The sequence below is a fragment of the Athene noctua genome, chromosome 1 (assembly GCF_965140245.1).
Source record: "Athene noctua chromosome 1, bAthNoc1.hap1.1, whole genome shotgun sequence".
NCBI lineage: Eukaryota > Metazoa > Chordata > Aves > Strigiformes > Strigidae > Athene > Athene noctua.
In genome coordinates, this window is record NC_134037.1 from 154,836,732 (window position 1) to 154,860,871 (window position 24,140).

Sequence of the window (24,140 nt, forward strand, 5' to 3'; positions counted from 1 at the left end):
TCCAAATAGGAAAATATTGAGTGTTCTATAATTGATACCAAATGTTACTTAGCATTTGAACCTCTGCCCTTGAGTTTCTAGCAGTCACCAAGACAGTTTAATACTAACCACATCAATTGGTTTCAGCTACTGCTTTATAACCAAAAACCAGAACCGATGCTGATATTGTAACTAATTTTGTTATTTCTGTGGGTATGAAAAAGGAGTCTCCTAGGTTTATATGCCAAAAAAACAGGCAAAAATTTACTCTATGATGCAAATGGCTTGTAGGAAGTATCTGACAGCAGATAATGTATAGAGGCAAGAGAGAAAAAAGAAATCACGCTAAGCAATGGTCATAGCATATTAATAACCTAATGACTATCAAGGTAACATTAATGTCAAGAGAGAGCTTAGGTGAGGACATGTGGTACAACAGTGGATATTAAATAGACAAGAATTATAGAAGTAGTGTGGCTGGATTTAGGAATGTATTGGCTGCAGTACTTATGAATTCCTAACAAAGTATCTCATGTTGGCATGAAGTATGATCATATGGAGACAAATCTGGCAGAAGAAACATTAAGTAGTAAATAACTATAGTCATAAAGATTCTGAGCAAAGGAGTTGCCAGTTTTGATCAGCTAGATCAACTTGGCCAACTGGTAATGAAGTAAAAGTCAGAAGCATAACTCTCTGATTCATTCAAGACCACTCTTGAGGTTTAGTTTCCCATCCTGTACACAGACACATCTGAGGGTGTCTGACATCAGCTGGGACTCTGTGAAGCTGCATGCATGAACCCTGTGGTTCACTCTGGCAAGAAAAGGGCACTTGGTCAGCACTAGATTTGAAAAGTCAGAAATGCAGCAGGAAAACAGATTTCTGTGGTTGGAGATTCTTGGAAAGCAATCTACTGAGAGAGAACTGGAAAGAACAATATGAGACAAAGATTTTTTCAGTATGTCTTCAACAGGCTTAAAGGTTTGAACAGTTGTTAACTGGAAGCTTATTCAAAATGCCAAATGAGCCCATAGCAAGTTCTAGTTTTGGAGTACCATTTGTACACTACCAACTGACCTATAGGTCCTAGACTGACTGTTCTTCCTTTTGGTACCATGAGAGACAGACAATAAACCTAGATAAAATAATGCAGGTCTTCTATGTATCCCCATGCCTCCATTTCCTCATTTTCTGGAGAACTCTTTAGGCTGAGGCCTAAATTTTCCACATTCTTTCTTTTCCCCCTCTTGTATGAGACTCTCCTCTAGCCTGTGGAATCTTTTGTTTGGGAAACCCACTTGCATTATTTCTTCTTCAGCTTTCTAAAATGGCTTCTCAGACTTTCTTTGATGGCTGACAGCCTCTTTTTCATATTGGTAGGATGACTCCTGATCAGTTTTGTCATGTAAACATAGCTCTCTGGAAACCAATCCACACACTAGTAGCAAGATCCCCTGAATTATTTTTTATGGGACAACACTCTTTACAGTAGTATTTCATACAAAATGGGCATATTTGAGGAAGAAAAGACAGTGGAAAGTGGTGAAGGAGCATGGGAGTAGATACAGAATAGGGAGTACATAGTGAGAAGTAATAAAAGAGCATGAAAAAGAGAAAAAATAGAGGAAAAAATGCTGCTTTATACTTATTGCATTGTAATTATTTATAGTTTATGTTCTTACGTTGGTATTTTGAAGGAGGATGGACCTATGTGTTGTGATTAAGAGCACATTGAGCTGAAGAATCAGCAGCATCCCATTGTGAAGGCATAAACACAATGATGACAACACATTGTACCATACCACAGCCTGGGGCTCCTTGAGAGCTCCTGGGACCTGGAAGGGCTCTGTGTCAGAGTGCATGGGGCTACCAACAGCAGGCTGTGACACATTTATTGTGAGGGGATTGACGTACATTCAATGTGAGTAACTTTTTGCTGCGGAATAGGCAAGGTTGTAACCAGTCAGTGGAGCTGTGGATTCAGAGTGTGGTCATATGAAAAGTGCTTGTGGAAAAGAGGGCAGAGGAGAATCAGAAGAGAGACTGCATTAACCAGTATTTCTTTTTTGCACTGAGGAGGATCGAGGCTGGAAAGCCTAGTCCTCTGCACTGCCTTCTTTTGAGGCTGCATATTCCTATTAATTACTAATTATTCACGCTAATAAAGAGAAGGAAGATATGCTTCCAAGTATGATTAGAAAAATCAGTGCTTGGGAGCTAACTCAATGGACCTGCAATGACTCCCCTGACTTCTTAGCAGGAAATTGGATCCCTCTTGTCACTTTTTTATGGTGTGTTTCTCAAGTATTTATGGGAGGTAAAATGGAATAAAATATTAACCTTATGGAGAAAAAATACTAGGGTTAAACAATCATATGAAAGTTATGTATGAACTGTCTGCTTTTATGTGGAAGCTTATTTCTAGAACATGTATTCGCCTGAAGGCTTTAATCACAATACTTTTAATTTGCTATATGAATCCTAAATAATATTTACTTGTTCCTCCTCTAATTTCAAGGAAGTGATGGAAAATAAACAGGAAAGGTTGTTACAACTTATACCATGTTTACTGTTTTTACCGTATCTAATTACTACAGTCATTTTCCTTAGCGCATGTTAGAGATTAACTGCTTGCCCAGTGTTTCTTCTGTAGTCAACATGTGCTATCTAGGGATTTCCAAAGAAGAACTGAGAAGGTGGACCAACTGCATTTCTAAAACTATTTTTCAAATTATACCCACTGTTATGGTTTTGGAATTACTTTTGTGATGTTTTGGATATTAAGTGATAGATTTTGATGTTTGGTCTTTGAAAGTGACTGGAGCAGAAGTCATTGACAGAAAAAATAACCTACGATGAAGTTTTCTGCTTTACACATAGCTTTCCACCGGGCATTTTTCATGCGTGTAGCTGAACAGTGAGATGGCCACAGCTTTTCTCAGGCTGGTAGCACCTGGTGCAGTTCTGGCCAGAGAAATGGAGCAGAGATAATTCTTACTCTTGTTTGATGTGGCACCCATGAAGAGAGGACAACACCAGAAATGGTGAGATACTTGCTTTTAATGCTTGGCTAAGAACTTCACTTTAGTTGTTGAGATATTTTTGTCATCCTTTTCCCCCTTCTGCTGCTATTTTTCTGTTAAGGCTCTTAGATCATAGCCCTGAAACACAGACAATCAGTTACAGTACATCTCTACACTGTCGAACACAATGATATTCGGGATATAGCCTAATATTTCATTTACCAAAGTATAAATTATATCACTGTAACAAATTTTGTGACTATAAAGAAACATCCATTATTTCTGTGTTATCTCAGCTAAAATTCTTGTGTTGCAGTATACCATGTTTCTCGTCTCTGTTATTTAAAATAATCTACAACAAATGTGATGTGAAACTTCAGAGAAAACCCAAGCAATGCATTTTATGTTGGCTGACAGCAAAGAACTGCATTAATTTTAACATCCAAATAACATACTCTGCTCCTAGTGCATATAAAGCACAAACAAATGATCCTCTTCCTACAACTAAAAAAAAAAAAAAAAAAAAGAAAAAAAGAGAAAGAAATAAAAAAGAGTTGCCTAGATCTTCTTCTTTAACATGAAGGAGGGCCTACTGATCTAAAAATCTTCAGTGTTAGCATTGCCCATGATGACCACTTGCCCTTCCTGTAGAAGCAGTTGAGCTTAGCCTTCAGCAACATTAGTGCCTCAATAGACTACACTGCAACATGCAGATGCCCTCTGCACAGCTTTCAGCATGGACTAGAAAGGATGACCTTTCTAGTGACTGGCTCTGTAGTCAATGGAAACATTCTCATATCTCAGCAATGATCTCAGAGCTGAACTGCCTTATCTGTCCCTCTACTGGGTGTGTTGCCCATGTGTACTTTATTTGAAGCTCACCTTCTGCCCATTCAGTTACTAAGGGAAATGAGAAAATCCTGTGTGTGGAACATATTTTAGCATTTTTATAGTACTTACAAATCGACACAGTGGGGTAATTCTGTCAAAACTAGGTATCACCAAAGCAGGAAGAACAAATAACTAGAGCTACAGAAGAGTTAAGAGTGTTTGTTCCTGTGCTTTGCTGAAGTAGATGAAGTGTGGGTATCTCATAAAATATGCCCGTGTGCTTTCTTTTTTTCATCCTGCACTCACTCCTCTGCAATCTGCTTACCATGACAAAAGTCACCAGAGGCGTAAAGTGCTGTGATAATGAGAGAACTGTAGGTAACTTCCAATCAGTCCCCTGGGGCATATTTGAAGTTTACTACCCATAGGATATAACGGTTTCTCCATGCGATTGCAGCTGACTCCACATTTCTCCTTCAGTAAATATATGCAACCATTGAAAAATAAAATTCAGGTTTACCTTAAGAGAGTGCTGAGCACATCTCTCTCTGTATGCCTCATGTTTATCCATCTACAATCTTGCAATCTTTGGAAATCAGTGTATTGGCTTTTGTTATAGTAATCTCACTGTTGGAAGCAACCACCATTTGGCTATTGTAAGTTTTATGTAATTAGTAATTTATGGCCCCTAATTTTCTCAGACACTTTTTGCAGCTGAAGCTGCAAATTACATTATGCCAAATATTAAACCTCTGGAGGCAGCGTACGTAGTCTTTCAAAGACCAAAATTATACCTCTTCAGAAGGCTTACTCCCCTAACAAATGTTTATTAAGAAAGATTTATTTGTATGTAAAGTGCTGGCATAAATTACAATATAGGAAATTTAATAATTAATGATCTTTTCCATTATATTAGTCTGATTACCATTATATTTTCATCAATTAATGAATGTGTTACTGAAGTAATAGCTTTATTCCTCCTAAAATATACACCTGAAATTACTTCATGGGGTAAAGCACACATGTAAAAGCTGTGTTACATGGGTTTTTTTCAGCTGTTGTTTGCAAGTTGCTCCAGTAACACTCTATGCAAGACAGAGACATGAAACCCTTTCAGCCATCTCATGACATTAGCATTAAATTATCATTCCAGTTTTCAAGAGAAAGAAGAATGTGTTTAGCATTTCCTTTCATTGTGTTCTGCTTTTAAATATCCCTAACACTCTGCCAGAATTAAAGTCAAAAGTTAACACTATACTAATGGGGTTAATGTGTGGTCAAAGTCTGCATTTTTTTCTGCCAGAAGAGCATTTGACATTATTCTTGTTGAATAAAGACAGTCAGTAGCGATATGTTACAAGCCCGCAGCTCTGAAAAGGAAAACCTGGCTGTTTACACAAAACGGGATTGCTGTATTTTTTTGTTCTAAGCAGGTCATGCTGTGCGAAGAGGTGTGTTTTATTGGTACTTACAAGTGTGATGCTGCTGCTTTGCAGTGCAAGGAGTCTTTCAACACACAAGGGCCTCAAGTTTAAATATAATGATGTGACTGTTTATTCTCTATGTTGATCCACTGTAGCTCTATTCCAGCTTCATCCCAGCTGATTTCCATTATGTTATATTGCTCTGTGCCCAGCAGCAGCACAGTGATGAATCAGGCATTATTTTCTTCAGTTTCCAGAGCACAACAGTGAATTTTCTAGGTAGCCTGTTCAAAGACTTCTGCATTCCCTTATGCTGTAAGACAGACAAGGATGAATAGGAGCCAAAAGGAAACGTAAAACCTCAGAGAGAAGCCATCTGCCCTCTTTTCATCTCCTCACGACAGTCTCCTGGTAGCAACATTGTGTGGTCCAAACCTGGCTAGAAAGGGTTAGCTGAGTTTAAGAAGGAAACATTTTGCAGTGCTTGGTTCCCTGCTAGGAACCCAGTAGAAAAGGAAGTTGACAGTAATGCTGTTCCTGTAGTTTGCTTTCTGTCCTGGCTTCTGCCCAGAGGGAGAATTGGGAGAGATGAAAGTGCAGCTGTGGCACTGGGAATCAGGGAGAGGATCAATGTCCGTGGCCTCGAGGATGTAAGAATGGGGGTTGGGGTACCTGGGTGGCTCCTAGGAAGTTCCCATGACTCTAGGAAGTCCTAAGGCCAAATGCTTTGATTTTTGTTGCCCTCCAAGAGCTGGTGTCACCTACAGAACTGGCAACTGCTCACTGTTTTCAGCATGTGCTGAGACTCATTCATAGGTCCTCAAGTCAGACTTTCAGCTCTATGCCCATTTTGACAGGAAACCTCATTCAGAAGAAACATTAGCTGTATGTAGAAGGGGTTTTGAGAAGCTAATATTGTGTGCTTCTTAGAGCTTCAGCCTCAGTTTGTTCTTAAAGTAAAATTGATTAGTTTGCTAATGAAATCAGACATAAGAGGGCTTGCTCTGTGGAAGGCTTTGCTCTGGGGCTGTGGAGCTGGACCAGGAGGCAGCACCACGGCATCTGGGTGAGGCTGGCGGCCATGGGGCTGCAGGGCAGTGCAATGCCCTCCCTCCCTGGCCAGCCCCATCCTGCAGGCCCAGCAAGGTCAGCCGAGCCATCCTCAGGCACCATGGAGCCCAGCCAGGAAGGCAGCCCCTGGGATGGGTCAGGATGGGACAGGATGGGAACGGGATGGGGATGGGGTCCGGGCAGTGCCCGGCTCAGCAAGGCGCAGGGCCCAGGCTAGGACAGGACTGCAGCACCCAGTTCACATGTCGAAGAAGTTCTCATTACTAAATGAAACAGTATGTTTTGGTTAATCCAGTGGAGAAGGGGTACTTAATTAATTTCTACTGAGGTCTGCTGGGAAATTCTTCTAAGGTCTGTTAATTCTTACTGAGATCTGATCAGCAGGAAGCAATGTACTGGTTTCACTCTGCCTTCATGACTCTTGCAGCCACTTTCTGAGAGAGCAGGGTAATGGCAAGAGGTACAGGATTGCCTGCAGATAAGGTGAGGTCTGGGTGAAATGTGCTCATGAGCTAGATGAGAGACTGCTATTCGAGTAGCAGCACAGTACTGTATCTTCAGAGATGTAAATTAAAGTTGCAGGTGAGAGCAAAGAAAAGCCAGCTTAATCACAACCCCAACAGAAGTTCCTCCAGCTCTAAAAAGCCTGCATGTCCATTCCCAGCAGATGACTTCAGAGACAGCGATCTTTCTGTCTGCTCATCACCGTCAAGAGGACCTTCCTGAACCCCCAGGCTCCTGGTAAGAATTGAGGGGAGAAGCAGTTCCTCCAGCTTACAGGACCCACTGGCTTTGCAGAAAGTGATGAGATGACTTCATAAAACAATGCAAAATTTACACTAAAAACACACCAGGAGAGCTGTGAAAATAATGCAGTAACATTTTTTAAATACCTTAGTCAATTCATTCAAAAAATATACATTGGCAGGAGGAGGGGAAGTAGTTTAATAATTTTAATGGCCAACACTTAAGAAAAGATTAAAGGTCTAATACATTAAAAACGAAACTCTGCTGATGGTAATCAGTTTTGCTGCTTTTATGCATCATTTTGTTCCGTGTTTGTGTATGAAATGAGGTGTGTGGGGGTGGGGGGAATTTGAAGATTTAGGGAGATTACTGCTTTCATGAGAGTGTTTTATTGCACTTCGGCAGTTCTGGATTTAACCAGAAAATCCAATTGTGGAAAAAGGATGAAACAATCTGTTTTTCCTCTAATCAATCACAAGGTTGCAGGACACATTAAAATAAATTTGTGACCACCATTCTTCTTCCTTCCTACTGCTGTCATAGCAAATGATGATCCAAAAGCTGATTGACACTTCACATATCAGCTCTGATGCCTGCTGCCCTCCTCCTTTTACCAATTCTTATGATTACAAACAAGTAACTTCAGAGCTGTTATAAGAACATAGAGAAAAGCCTTATGGTAGATGAAGTATTTTAATACGTTCTAAGCCTAAAATATTGGCAAAATTACAATCAGTCACTAAATATTATGAAAGGAAGAGAGTAACAAGTACTGTACTCTACTATAAAGTATTCCTCCTAGCTTTTGCCTACAGTTGCCTGTTATTCCTAAATTAGTTGTTACCTCAGCTACAGCAACTAGCAACCAAAATCAGAAGCAATGTTTTCAAATCAGTACAGATTTCAGAATCATTCCCTGCAATTGCGACAGTTATGGCTTAAACCACCATAATCCTGTGCAAGTCTCAAATCCAAGGTAAGTAGAAATTTACACCTTTAAATGTTCAAATTCAGAATATCAGAAATGTGCATCACATGTAAACTACTGGCAGACTGCTTGTGGTATCTAAGCAAGCTTGTTTCTGTTCCTGCCATGTAAATATACACCAATGCTGGGATACAACCCTTCTTAAAGGTAAGCATCTAACTTATAAGCATCTAGTCTATAAAGGAGTGTTACAAGCACTATGTCCAGTGAGATGTATCATTGTTGAGGAAACTTTCCTTTCTGTTGTAGCCCAGGTATAGAATAGACAGTTGATTTTGAGACAGTTAAATTTAGATTAATTCCTTCCAACCCTAACTTTTAGGAGAAGCAGTTATTTAGCTATTACTACATCACTGATCAAAGATGAAAGCTTTGTAAGTACAGAAGATTACAGACTCTCAGTTTTAGCCGATTGAGGTAATTAACACCATTTTTGGACTGTAATATACCTTCTCTTCCTAATTCCTACAAATGGATCCCCCCCTACCACAGGCAGATCTCTGAAACTGTTCACAGGAGCAAAGAAAGGTCCTACCACACATAATTTTTGCTGGAAACTGTTCCCTGATTCTGTCAAAGTTTGTGGAACATCACTGCAACATCAAAATACAAATACAACATCTGCATCTGGGCTGGACAGCTGTGACATGAATGAAACAAATCCCTTGGAGGATTATAGTAATAAAGAAAACCATCTAAGCATATAAACAACACCCATAATCAAAGGATCCATCTTATGGCCATTTATTGTGCAAGAAGTCATTAGGCTTTGTGAGGGCTAGTGTCTATGCTTGTGAGCATTGGTATTAGAAGATACTGAGTAATTTTTTTTTTTTTTGCTAATGTTGTCTGGCTAACAATGAATTGGGAACAGTGGTGAATAAAGTGAAACCATTAATAGGTACAAAAAGAAAGTGCTGTGTTAGGTTCTGTGTGGTATTTGTTTTGTGCCGTATTTTTTAGAGCTGTTTCTCATTTGTCTTTTCTCTAGCATCTTTCATGGGCACAATCAAAAAGTGGTGAACAAAGGTTAAATATTAATACAGAGTCTCTCATGCTTCATTGAAAGTGTTAGGATGTAACACTGCCATTGCTTATAGCAGTTGGAAAAAATATTTGCTTTCCAGCATGGAGATAAAATGCTGAAGTATAAGAAGACAGTTAAGCATAATACTGCTACCTATCACTCTTCAAAACAAAAGCAGCAATGGTCAGGAAGATTTTGCTGAGTAACATTTTATCAAAAGAGAGGAGGAGAAACTGAAAAAGAAGCAGCAGAAAATACAGAGACGGTTTAGAGAAGCACTGGGAACATGGCCTTGAGAAAAGTCTTCAGAGAGATTTCTGGGCTAAGTAGCAGAGGGCTGAGAACATAAAGAAATATCACCTGTTTGAATCCTCACATGTGCAAGTGTATGGATATGGTTTATTCTTTGTGTAAAGTACACAAATAATAAATTATCTGCCAAAACAACAAATTTACTGACCATTTCTAGTTTTAATTAAAGTCACATCCTTGAAAATTAACTAAACTTTCAGACAAAAGGGGCAACAGCATACCATTACCTTCTATCAAATATGGCTTTATATGGGATAAAATTTTTCTATTTTTCATTCACTACAATCTTATGGATATATATGGTGAATATATGTTACTTCTAAAGTGCTGACCACACAAATATTTATCATATGTATTTTTCTGTGCAAGAACTGCATTTAACTTCATCAATTCAATTTCATTTAAAAAAGACTAAGCCAGCATATTGAACTGATTTCTGGCACAATGGTAAGATTTTTTTTTTTTTTTTACTGTCATTTTAATTCATTATATTACTGTGCTATTTTTAAAAGGTCCCATTTATATTGTACATTGCAGTTCCATAGATTAACAGTTGGAAACTAAAGATTAATTTACAGGAAATGCAAGGAAAGTATCAAAGTGTAGTGACGGGAGTTATCTTAAGAATTATTTTGGATAATATACCACAAGATCTTTTCCATGGCATATACTATGCAGTTTAGATTTTAAACTTTTAAAGATAGGAGCTAACGATTCTTGATATTTCTGTGAAATAATATAAATATACCGTGTCATATGCTAAATTACATCTTCACTTTATTTTAACAAATATCTAGCATGGTAAATTATGCTTACAATTTAAAAGGGGGAAATGAATTGTTATGAAATATCGATAATAAAGCTCAGAGTAGAACATTACAATATTTCAGTTACAATTACAAAAGTGAACCCAGCACAGGTGAACAGCAGCTGAAATTTATCACCACCTGATGGCTGCTCAGTGGACCATGTGAAGGGAATTAACTTGTCTGTCCAGTTTGGAGCTGAAAACTCTCCATATTATAGAAACTGCCACCAAACCTGGCACCTTCATTGGCAGAGGCCAAGGGTTAGATGGGTGTTGGAGAAACAAGTACTGCTGTGCTTTTAACTGCTGACAGACTAAGTGCAGGACTTCATTTGTCAGAGATGATGGCAAAATCATTCAGAAGTTTTAAAAAAGCCCAGAAAAAAAATATATCCCGTATTAGATGGTTACAGCCTTTGCACAAAATTGCCCAGTTCTTGTTTATTTGCAGTCATGGGACTGGGCACTGAAAAAATCTCTCTAAAAGAATTGTATTCACACAAGCAGGAGTTATGGTCTTGGGGCAGAAATTAATGGGTGAGGTTCTCTGGCCTGTGTGATACAAGAGGTCAGACAAAATGATCATGATGGTCCCTCTGGCCTTTTAAATCTATGAATCTGTGATCAGTAAATGGAAATCAAATTGTTTGCAGAATCAGGCAATGTCTCTTTTAATTCTGTCTACACAGTGGCATCAGTATTTGACATTTTATGCTGTAAAATATACAGAGGTTAATATGATATTCTGCATGTGTGTGGGCATTATCCATTCCCACAGAAAGCTTTTTACATCACAGGCTGCATCACATAGGCCATTTTAGATACCCTTCCACTGTCAATATGGCATACAACACTTTATCACTTGAGTAATTCAAGTGCTAGAGAAAGCAAAATAGATCCGTCAGTGCTCTGTGGATTCTAGGCTTGTGCTTGAGGAGCACATGAGTAAAGGCAAGGTTATTTAACTCTCACATAACACTCACTCTGATGTAAGCATGATCAGGCTCTTTGCATCACTGAAATAAATGATAAGCAATTTCCTCACCAGGACTATAATATGTGCAGAACTATCAATTTTCCAACCATACTCGACAAGGTTCTGTTAAGTTTTCCACTCCTCCTGACTGTTCTGCTGGTCATGATAGAGTGGCATCAAAAAGTCACTGACAGATCTCATTTGGGGAGGCTAGATTTTCTTTTACTAAGGCTTTAATTTTTTCAAATGAGAAAATTCCATAAAAAAAGCCATAATACTGTCAATTGGATAGAAGATGGCACTGCAAACACCAAGTGATAGATTGGCTATCCAAGTGAAGCATACAATTAGTTCTGAATACCTTTCTTTCAAAATTACACTGATAATTGGCAATCTTAATTCACCTGAGTTTGCATTTGGCTAAATGACAGAGAATTCTATTAACTGATGCATTTTTTTTTTTAAAGTTCATCTGCAAATAGTAGGATTTACTATTTGTGAAGTGCCAGTTTACTTTCTATTAAAAAGTATGTTATGAAAGCAGTTCTAAAGGCATGATTCCCATTCCCAGCACACGGCATTTATCACCAGATTTAGGACAGTGGAATATGTTTAGGAGGCACTACACAAGCTGTATGACAGCAACACCTCCCTGTGTTTCCTTAACCACCCTTTTTCCTCATAGTTCCTGCTCATTTCTGTCTTGTACTGTGGTGTTTCTGCCTCTTCCCCGTGTGCTGGCACCGCTGTGCATCTGGCCATGTTGCTAAACAGGCCTGAGAACTAGTAGGCCTTAAAAAAACCCCAAAACAACAAAATCCCCAAACCTTACCACCACCCCCCCCAAAAAAAAAAAAAAGAAAACCACAAAAAAAGCCTTTTCAAAACTCATTAAAAACAAACAAAAAAACACCACAACCTTTTCAAACCTCATTTAAAAAAAAAAATATTTTCGAAACTCATTTTCCAGGATCTGGTTGCTGGCAGGGCAATGGATGGAGCCATTCTGGCACTGCAGAGCAAGGCATCGCATGGGGTAGGGTCAGCAGGACTCCTGTGACCTGCTCCGAGCCTGGAAACAGGGTGGCTGGGCTCTCCTTAGGCTTAGTGAGTGGCATTTGTAAGGAAATAATTTCAGCCTCTCTAGTTTTGCATGCCAGATATTCACCCTTCTCCACACCTCAGTAACTGTCATCTTCTATTCACCCTAGCTATCCCATGACAGTTTGCCACAAATAGATTCAGAAATTGACTGCCAAGGTATTCTTTGTAATGTACTTTATTGCCATACACGAAAACTGTATTGACTTTCCTCCAAAACAGGTATAAAGATATGCACTGTGTGCTTGGTGCTACCTGCAGTAAAGTAGAGAAAAAAAAAAAAACAACAAAAAAACAAAACAAAAAAAACACAAACAAAAAAAAAACCAAACAAAAAAAACCAAAACAAAACAAAACAAAAAAAACAAAACAAACCACAAACAAACAAAAAAACAACAAAAGCAGTACAGGGAAGAACTGGCTATTATCTCTCCAAGCTCAACTCAATGTCTTGTGTTAGTCTGGAAGGGAACAGGATAATGGCAGGTTTTTGTCTGGGTGGAATAACATCTCTGAGGAATATTCTGGTGTCAGAAGCCTGGCTTCTTTTTCCCCTCTTAGAACACGTTGCCACATAATAACCAATGCCAGGTACTTTCTGGGGAGACGGAGAGGGAGGGGAAGTTTTAAAGCCTATTTTAATCCTTCCCCTCGTTGACACCTCATTGTTTTAGACTTGTAATGATAAATGTGATAATGAGTAATGACATCTATTCATGGAACGTGTGAAAAGCAGGTCTGAAATGTCAGGATTTGGCGTGAGGAAAATGTGTCTCCAGCAAGGTCAGCTGCATTGACTTACTGTAGCCCATCCCTCATTAAAACACAGGCTGAATTTCTCATAAGTCTGGTCAGAGTACATTCTCCGTCTCTCTGTCTCTGTCCCCCTGCGCCTGCAGTTTTTTTAGATGGTGCTCAAAGGCCAGATGATGGGAATTTTCAAACTCATTGTTCCCCATTAAAATGCTAATTCTGCCTGTGATTCCTATTGTTTAATCCCCTGAGTGCTTTAGGACATGCAAGACAGAGTATACATTCTCTGAAAGAGTGCTCACCCTGGATGTTTCTCCGTCCCATTGTCAACAGCGGGCCAGGACAAATGGGGCGGCTTGGCAAGCGGACAAGATGCTTTAGCAAGGTGCAGCAAACAAGCTGTAGGCAGTTGTCACACCGATTGAGCTTCTGATGTTACATGGGATGCGCCTTTTCTCTTCTCTTCCACATAGACTTTTATAATGCCCTCATCACCATAGTGCCTGAGTGCTTTCTAATAGTGCATTAACCAAAACAGCTAACATCTGTCACTTCTTTCTCCTTTCATCCTGCCCCCAGGGAGAGGAGCCTGTGTAGAGAAAAACCTTTGGTAGAGGGAATTTTTTATGAGAGCAAGATAGGGAAGCAGGATTGCTTTTAAAGTGTTTATTAGTGTATATGTTGTTACAAATTTATACGGGGCGGGGCGGGGGAATTGGCAAAGAAATGTACTTGGAGCAGAAGGTAATGAAGGGGTATGATGGCTCACAGACTCTGGGGAATTTCACTCGATGGGGTTGGTGTGCTTTTCTGGAAACCTTTGCTCTGATCACCATTGTGCCAGAGACTTGAAAGTGCCAACCACAGTCCTGGTATATTGGATTATTTGTTCACGTATCATAAAACAAGGCCTGGGACGGCTATCAGCGAGAAAGACCAAGATTTTTAATTTGACACCCAAAATTCTACCAGAGGTCAGCACCAACAGCACCAAGCCGACCCTGTGTGGGTAATTACTGTTAGATGACATAATTGTGCTTTACCATTTGGTTTAACTTTTGTAGACCTTATGACAGGTGAGACTAGACACTGACCTTTGCTTCCAAAGGAAAATTAAGATTTGAAACTTCCACCCGGAAACGGGAACCTTTCCATTTACCATAATCAGGAAAGAATTAATTTGCCACCTATGCATGTGCCTGGCAGAAAGATAGCCTTCATCACAAGAAGTAAGAGAAAAGGAGTTATAGATGATGAATTAAAACCACCATGACTGAACTACTTTCTGCAGGAATGTGTATTCTCATCTTCATTCTGATACCTATCACTGTAGAAGACATCTTTGGTCTAGTATTTTGCCAAAATAGGACTAGTGTTGTTTACAACCATGATGATCTAAGAATACAAATGAGGAAAGAGAGAGGACGTATAATTTATTAAGTTAGCTAATATACTGGGGAAAACTCTATGCTTTTAGATTTGGCATTAAGGGATGCCAAGTCCAAAGCATCTCCATTTTATTCAACTTTATCGGTTTGTCTAAGAAAATATGTACTTTCTTTCAAAATACTGCCATTAAGCTCTACTTATATTTTTTGTGACTATATGTGGGTTTTGCGGTTCCTGTTAAACCACTGATGGTTATTCCTGCTTCTCTGACTTCAGTCATTCCTTTATACTTGCTGAACCATTTGTTTTCTATTCCATCATAAAATTATCATCCATACCTGGCAGACATTGCCTGAGAAGACTCTGCAATGCTGAGTATATGATAACTAGCTAATTATAAAGTGTATTTCAACAATATTGAATGGCTTGTTATGTCCTTATAGTCTGCTTTATATTAATTCATTCTGATTATTGCTGCCTTAATTTAATACCCAAGAGCTTTGGCTATTTCCACCAGTAGTCCATCTAAAATTGCCACCAGAATTGTTTTGGTTTTCACTTTTTCAGAACTTTTCATCACAGATTGAATAGACATTACCTATGGTTACCATGGCAAGGTATGAAGCTTCAAAGCTAGGTGAAAGGCACTAGGTAAAGAATTATTAATTAAACTTTGCCTTGAGTCACATAGCAAGAATTGATTTGGACGTATCCCTGCAGTGGGCCTGTATTAGCAATACACCATGATGCCTTCTTTTCTTTTATTAGTGTGCCTAACAGCAAATGGAATTTTACAGCACAGATTTCCCCCTCTCCTTTTCTTCCTCATTCAGCACCATGAAGCAGACAAACAGTCCAGATTAAAGTTCATGAGAGCGAGCTCAAATACAAATAAAAGGGTTTCCACTCCCTTGCATGGGAACATGGCCCGTGTCATATTCTAGGTCCTTGAAATGTCTGTCTTGGAAAAAAATGGAGAATATTAAATTCAGGTAACACAGCTACCTGCTCCTATGAAAGTAGGTAGATAAAAGAATTGTGTGTTCTTACCTGTACTTCTTTGGTTTTAACCTCAAAGAGTCTTGCAATTGGATTGGATTGTTCCGTGGAAGCATGCACTCTTATTCTGTGACTTTTTTGAATTTATCCATACAAGTATCCCTTTCTAAGCTGTGCCCATCGTATAAACCATACATGCCATCCAGCATCAAGTAACTAATACCTTTTGACAATGAAAGATATCCTCTTCTTAAGTCCTTCTTGAATTCTTAAGGCAAGATACTTAATTAGCTTAGCAAGGCCTATGTACTAGTTTGCTTCCTCTGGGCTTAGGTCTGCCTATCAAAAGTCCATTTTCTTTTTATTGGCATGTTTCAAAAGCAAGTACAAAAAAGACAGAAAACCATATTTAGTAGTAAATATTTCACACATTTTATTGCACTACTGAAGGCATAAACATCTGTAAAGTTGTTGTATACTAATATAAAATATCACCCTTGAAAGACAAAAAATATACAGAAAATTAAACCATCAATTTTTTTGGCTGTTTCATATACTTTATTTTAATAATTATCATTCCTCTCTCATTCATTCCAGTTAGGGCATGGTAACAGATCTGTCAGACACAGGAAAAACCTTGAATCATCACACCATATTTGTGTCTTCAACACATATTCTTAGTGAGAGAGGATCTGGCTTTTAACATAAATGTACCATGTATGTAAGAATGTGTTATAAATTCAATACTTGTAGTAGTCATTGTCTGAGTAAGTCTCTATTCTATTCGAGAAGCACTATATAGACTGTTTTCACTAACCAATGGTTTCACAATACATTGTCTTCATTATTTTCAATGGCTGCATCCCTTGAGTACTATAGCTTGTAGTGTCATAGAGAACAGCCATGTGACTGTAATGTTCATGAGGAGGAATAAAAAAGAAGTAAACCGAAGTTTACTTACACATCTTTTATTGGTGTAATTCTCCCAGGCCACCTGTTCTGTAGCTGCATAATACTTAGCAGCTGTGAACCCAGTGAACTCCAGGGAAGTGCATGAATCTAATATTACAGATCAGAAACCAGGATGTGACCCAACTTCAGTTTCAGAAACAAAACAAATAAAAAACAAAGTGGTGTTAGCGTGACATTTTTAGCGCCTGAAAATCTGAGGTATCATGTTGCACCTAATCTGGTGCAAGTGCAAGCTGGTGCTGAAGGCGAGTCCTGCTTTTCCCTCCCTGCCTGCCTCCCTCCCTGCCTCCCAGCCAGCCCTCTGCCAGCGGTGCGGTGCCTCCAGCTCCCTGGCAGAGGACCTAGTGCTCTGCCTCCCTTTGCCCATCTGACTGTTATGGTGGGTTTGCTTTCCCTGGAGCCAGCCGATTAATCCAGCTCATTTTGCAGCTGCACAGTCATTAGGTCTGCTAGAGGAAAGGCAGAGGGAACACATACCCAGGTACAAGCAGATTGATGGGGGACATTAGCCCTTTCATTAGCATTTCCCCATTAAATGGGGCGGGTTTAACATGAAAATGGATGCTAAGAAAAAGCAACACTTTATTACCCTGGTGTTTCAATAGTTTATATTAAGCACTAACATATTCCCGCACTCACTAAAGTCAAAATAAAACAATGTGTCCTGATCATGGGTGAGAATCATGTTTGATAAATTTTTGAGTGTGAGTGATCGAAAAAGGTGAAGATATTTTTGAGAGTGCAACAGTATGTATAAAATATTACGCATGTGTCAAAACAGAGTGAGATCTTCCATGCACTTCGGTTCAATCTCACATCTTGGTTAATTGATTTGGATGCTGCTTTAAAAATATTTTTCCATTTTAAGCTAAAGGCTGAACATTTGAGACTTCACACAAGTACCTCAGCATTGACCTTATTCACACATTTTTATAACCTAACCACTTCGATAGCTAGGACCAAAGGACATGGTCCTGTATTCCTTATTTGAGAGCTGAGCCCGTCATTTAAAAGAAGAGGGAGTCCTCTAGCGGAGAATTGAGTTTTATTCTTAATGTAACGTTTGAAGGGATTTGACTTTTAACTGGTTTTGTAACGGAAAAATATCCCAGTTGACAAGCATGTACTGAAAGTACGGTCAGCGTTTTAAAACCTACAAGTTCAGGCTGATTGTCAGCTTCTTTGACAAAGTTTTTGACTCTTTTTTTTTTTTTTTTTTAGGAGATTAAAGCTATTTAGGAATGAACAAATATATGCATGCTTCAGTAATCTTATTCTTCCGCTATTTAAAAATGTGTCATCTGATCAAGGAGAAGGAATCACTTGTTTTATGTGACTCTCCTAACAACGTGAACAATCAAATGAAGCATCTGCAAATTGCTCAAACACTTTGCAAATAACAAATGTGCTTCCAGAAACAAGAATCTCTTCACAAATAATGTACCAGTAGCAGAAAGTTAAATTAGCAATGAATATCAATCACAATGAAGCACTCGACCAGCTCTTGATGTGACACAACTTGAAGGGACACAATGTACTTTGAAAGGGCACTGATGTAATAGGATGAGACACAGTGACCTTTGTATGGTTGCCTTATTCGCTACACAGGCAGCAATCAAGCAACTTTAAACAGCCCTAAGATTTCATTCCTGACCTCTCCTGAACATTTTAATTTAATAACGTGTCAGTGGCTTTTACATTCTCACTTCCTGTTTGGATTGCACAGAGATAGAGCAAAGGGAGATCAAGACAGATGGCAAAAGCCTTATCTGGTGGAGGAAGGCTCTCCTCTCTCCTCCTGTGAAAGCCCTCCGTGAGTTACAGGGTTCAGGAGACACAACTCGTGTCAGTGAAAAGAGCCAAAGCAGTTCGGTTCATCTACTGCCTTATTTTTCTGACAGATTTCATCTCAGTTTGATATTCCTGTTACCAGTCTTCTATCTATCTTACACCTGATAGGGAATTTCCTGTGCAGGACGCAGCATTTATTGTGCCAGATGTACTGCCAACTCTTGCAACTTTATCCCAAGCCTTGCAATTTCTGGAAGCATTCATAGAGACCAGCTGCTAGACAGTAAAATTTCAAAAGAATGTCAGCTTTTATTCAAGGAAAAATAAGAAAGAAACAAAACTAAGAAAGAAAAAACAAGGCAAAGCCTCCAAATCCAGAGCAAAAATGCAAAAATACAGAAAGTATTACTCCGTTTCACACTTTTTAAAGCCCCATGGAACTTTTTTGGAGGCCTGAGCTGTGATTTCTGAATGTCTGGAGCTGGCAGTTCCATGCCTGTGAAAATTTCTCATGTGGAGTATTCATTCTCCACCACACAGCTCTGGCCACTTCTGAGTTACAGGCAACAAAGTGAATTTGGCAGACAGCAAGATCTGTCTGTGTGCGTCAATCACACTTACTAAAATGTCTCTCCTTATTCATTACATTCAAATGCTTTGTGAGTAAACTAAGACTGAATTGCAGCGTGGAGGATGTTTTAATTGTTGGAGGGCACAGTTTGGTTAGAAAAGTGGAGTAAGAAGATGTAACCTTCACAGCACTCTATTTTCCTCCTCGTCTCAAATGCTGAAGTACTAGGAGACATAATTGTCAACAGTATTCCTACATGTCTGCTTTCTAGTATTACGCCTGTGCTATCTCCCCTTTCATTTCCTTCCAGGCTAGCTATTTTATCATCTGAGCAGAAATATCTGAATACCCCAAAATGCAAAGACAAAATAAATGTAAAACAGAATTTTTCTACTAAAGATGAAGATGATTAAACATCAAAGATAAAACTATGAAGTTATAGATACAATCTTCACATGATTTTCCTAATATTTTGCTTTTTTTTTTTTTCTTATATTCTAGCAGATGACATCTCTGGGTGGATGTGCAGAGACATGGGACTCTGGCAGTAACCTGTGTTCAGTCTCATTTGTTGTAAAAAATTCTCATTAGGGTTAAATTCATCCAAGGACAAAACGGAAACCTACCTTACATTACATGAGTCTTCTCAAATAAATTCTTCAGTTGGTAACAAAGTACACTAACCTCCCCACGGCTCCTCACTGGGTTTTCAACTCACAAGTTTTTTGACCCTTACACAATTCCAAAAATACTGTCTTTACTTTAGCAGGCCTCATCTCCCCATTCAAAGTAGAAATAACAGCAATTCTTCACTGACCCATCATTAGCTTAATATACTAAGCTTATGCCCCATTTTATACTTCACTGGGAATTGAGAATACACTTAACTTATGTGGGCAGAAAGGAAAACAAAAATCTCAAATGCTTTGAATAAACTGTAGAAAATGTATCTTGAATTTTTTGAAGCCTAGTGAAGAATAACTGTGCTGTGCTTCTAAGAGACTTTGAGAGCTTTTCCCACAGATTCTCTGAAGACTTGACCACTAAAAGAAGGCAAATTGGATTACAGCATAAAGTGAAGCCTGCATTTGGTGCTTTGGGACTGCTTGTTACATGGTGCCAGAGGTTTCGACAAGAATGAGCAAACTGTGAATCCAGCACTGTCACAGAAAGCATTAGAAGCACAGAGGACAGAGTCATCCAGAGATGGTAAAGCTGATTTCTGGTCTCTTCTTCAGTTTCTCAGTAAGGTTTTCCCCAGTTGAAGGATAACCACTATCCCAGCTTTGATGCTGGTGACTGAGAAGAGGAGAGGTAACCAATCCAGAAATCATTGCCTTGCACTCTGTTTTCACCCATTGGATTGCTCTCACCATCACCTCCTGGAATGACAGCTTTTCTAAAGACATGCTTAGACTGAGGCCTAGAAAGGGAAAAATCAGTTTTCAGTATGAAGGAGAACTGGTTGTAGGACTGAGCTTCAGCAGTAAATTTGCTAATGATAACACCTGTGTGCTCCTCATCACTCCCATTGCAGTCCACCTCCTCAAAAACAGGACAGGTTCATGTTGACATTACTTTCTTTACCTTAACTCTTGCATATCCTTTAAGTATTTGATCTAATTTCCAAGAGTTAATCAAAACTTATTTATCCCAATAGACCCATAAACTTAGAAAAATTACATAAGGCACATAAAACTTCACACATACTAATGTAACTCTTAAAACTATGTAGTGCTTTATATCACAGCATTTGCAAAAATCATACAGTGATAGTTTATTAGTAAAGCAGAATTCCTAAGTAACATGTACCTCTTTATTCAGATTGCCCCTTTGATGAAACTGGTGTCTTTCCTTGATACTTTCAGCATATAATTATACCTGTACATGTCATTTTTCATCAATCATGTATGTTTTAGTTGGCTTTAATCTTTCTTCATACAACAGTTCTAGTTCAGTTGCTCAGAGTAAGTGCAAAAATTACTGAATGATTTGAACACGTGCTTCCATATTTTGTGCTGGGAGGACTTGCTTTCTGAGGTGTCCCATCCAGTAATCTGTGTGCTTCTAAAGCAGAGCTGGAGTATTCCAAACTGTTGTAGGTAGAACTGGGAGTAATATGGAAGATCCTCCCATGCCAGGTTTTACACTCCTAACTTGCGGCCCCTGCTGAGAGGACCCATAAAGGTAAATTTTACAGTAAATTTTCCTCCAGCTTTTAAAAGGAAAAAGATTGGAAAGCAGACAGTCAAATCTGTTTGGCCTGAAGCATCAGATCACTGGTAATCATGCTGATGAGCTTAGTGTTCATTCTTTGCTCTTGCTAGTCTGACTGTTCATAAACATTTGTATTTTTATGCTGAGACTGGGGGAGAAAATGGGGTTTTTTTGGTTGTTTTCCCATTAGACTGCATTCTAGTCTTCATATACAACAGGCTCCTGACATAGTACAGTAGAATTATTAACAGATAATGCAGTTTGGCCAAGATGAAGTATATACAATGAGAAAAAAATTCATGCATCAGAGGATGCTGACAGATTATAAGATCATAATGTACATCAACTACTTGCGATATGTAAAGAAAAGGAGAGCCTTATGAATAATTTTCTGAAGAGGCATCATCGATAGTTTGATTACTCAATTATTTTGTAAAGAAACCAGAATGACAATGTTCTAAGATCATTTGCTGACAAATGAAGCAAACCCAAAGTTCAGTCTCTGGCAACAAACAAGGAAACGTGTCCTGTGCCATCCATCCGTCTCCCTCCCTGTCCCCCCCAGTTGATGAAATTTGAAGCTCTGCAGCAAACAAGATGAATTTAATCACTTTCTTTTCTGTCTTCTTTTTTTCTCTTTGTTATAGGGATGCAGCTAACTTCAATGTTACGAGTGCTTTGGGCAAAACACAAATGATTTGTCTTAAAAAAAACCCTTAAAGAAACACATAGGTAAGGAATCTGGGCTTGAAAAGTGTCACTGCAAAATGTCATTGGTCTTAAAGGTTATGAGATAGAAACTACACGAGGTGAGGAGTTTACAAACCAAATAAACTCAGATGATCCATTATGCAGTCAGTGTACAGGGGGGGCTTTTAATCAGTTCAGAGGTGACCCAGTATTTTTATATAAATAACTCATAATTTTCAGCTAGCTGAGTGCTCCTGCTGCTGGGCACTGAAGGAATTTCAGCAAGGGCACAGATGTTGAGAACTATGTTAAGGTAACTTCAAATGATTTAATGTCTGTACTGTAAGAGAAGTTAATTTATCATATGAGAATTAATTCAGAAAAGAACTTCTTATTTCTGCTAATAAAATACCTTCTTGCTAGAAACCTCGTTTAGGTTTTTCATGCAAGCAGCAATTTTTATTAATCTCTACCATTTGACTGACACACATTTCAATTTTCAGATGATTTTTCTACAGTGCCAGAACAGTATATTAGCTGAAAAATACACTCTGGAATGTAAGTGTAAAGTATGCATCCATTATGCAGCAGCATCAAGGCAGAATTAGACTGCACTTTGAGACAAGATATAGTATCTGTCGCTCCTGTGAATGAGTCTTGATTAAATTAAATTCCCTACAGGGACAAAGGTTCAAAAGTTCCTGGTCTAATAAAACATACAGCAGAAAATGTGGGAAATAGTTGAGTATGTGAAGCTTTAGCACTGTAAATGGATCTATTTTCCAAATATGTGCATTTTCTCTGTACACAGCTATTCCTTGTCAAAATACTTTTTTCTTAATAACTCAGTGTTTGCACTGTTCACTCTATATGTGTGAAATATCCCACAGTGGGTATAGGTATAGATCTGTGCACACTTTGAATGAGGCACAGAAGTTCCAAGAAAACATACTGCAAACTAGAAACACTGGGGTCTTTCATTTAATTAAAATATATGAAAAAAACTCCACCCTATATATTATTAATTTTGCTGTTTAGCTCAACATGTTATAACTGTACTCACATTTTCAGCCTTTAGAGAGCTCTTCTATTTTCTCTTAAGTCTTTCATAGATAATGTTTGGAAGGAAAGCTGAACAATTTGGAAGAAAAGCTGAACAAAAGCTGAAAAGTTGATAGGAGGCAATTATCAGATTTCAGCCTATTTTTTTTTTGTATGAGCATTTAATAAAGCTGATAAAAAACCCAACAGTTGGTCGCAGAATATATGGAAAACATGGAGGATGACCTACTGCTCAGAGACAGCACTGACAGTCCTCATGCTGTCGGATGATAGTTGGAAGTAGAAACTGAAGGAGATGACAAAGGTTTGGGTTTTCAACCATCTTAGCTGAAACTGTGGCCAACTGTAGTGCATGTTGCACTTTTCCTGATTTTTCCATACTGAAGACTCAAATTGTTTGATAATGCCTTCTGGGAAAAAAATTAATTTTTATGCAATTATTTTGATAAAAGAAATAGCACTGCAAGCTATGCACAGTTCCATGGACTCCTTTTTGAACATGTTCATATATCTGAATTTAGACTAAAGTGGTTCAAGAAAAAAAACCCCCACGTTTATTTTTCATTCTTACCAAGAGACACCACCCCCCTTCTCAGAACAATAACTACAACAAAGAAACAAGATCCCTCCACAGGCTTGTATTGAGACAGAGAAACGCCAAATAAACTAAGTGGAAGATTTTATACATCTTTTAAAAATGTATTTTCGCACTTCTTTTTCCTTTCTATAAGCACGAGAGTGCAACTTCAAAAGAAAAGGATAAAAGCAGCAGAAGCATCTTTCATGGAAAAGAAGCGTATAACTGATCACCATGTCCACTGTGAATACTGTCAGGATGCTGTCAGTTCTAATATGTCTTAATTGTCCTGACAGACCTCACCTGGAACCCCCACCCTGACTTCCCCTGCCCTGGTTCTCTGACAGGGCTTCCCAGATGGGCCCCAGGCTCATGTTGTTGCCCTGTCTCCAATCCCATCTTCAGCCTCATCTCCTGTCTCATCTTCTGCTGCCCCTGAATGGACCTGGCCCTGGTTCATCCCCACTCCTGTGTCTGGGACTGCTGACAGACACTGTCACCAGCTCCTGGCTCTGCTAGCCCCGCTCACATGCTGCGTCCGAGGCTGCACTCCAGTTGGTGAGGGCATTGGCTATGCTGGAGTCACCCTTGGCTCTCGGCTCATCCTCCCTTCGGGAGCAGCCCCACTGTCACTATTATTCCCTGACAAACAGGACAGAAGTTCATTCAGATTGCAACAAGATAAATGTAGGATAACCGTTAAGAAAACTTCCCAACTGTAACCTGTTCTTAAGGTCCCTTCCAGTCCTAACTTCCATGAACCTGTGAGATTCCTGCAACAGCCAACAACTGAAGTTAAATTCACTGGTTATCAAGCTAAGATTTTTTT

The 24,140-nt window shown here is 38.9% G+C and overlaps 1 long non-coding RNA gene across 1 annotated transcript in view; it reads left to right on the forward strand.

Annotated features, from left to right (window-relative positions):
- The first annotated feature begins 6,735 nt into the window (after positions 1-6,735).
- LOC141971418 (uncharacterized) overlaps positions 6,736-24,140 on the forward strand; it is a 32,321-nt gene continuing 14,916 nt past the window's right edge. The window contains exon 1 of the long non-coding RNA XR_012635277.1: positions 6,736-7,072. This is a non-coding gene — a long non-coding RNA (uncharacterized LOC141971418). The remainder of the gene's footprint in view (positions 7,073-24,140) is intronic.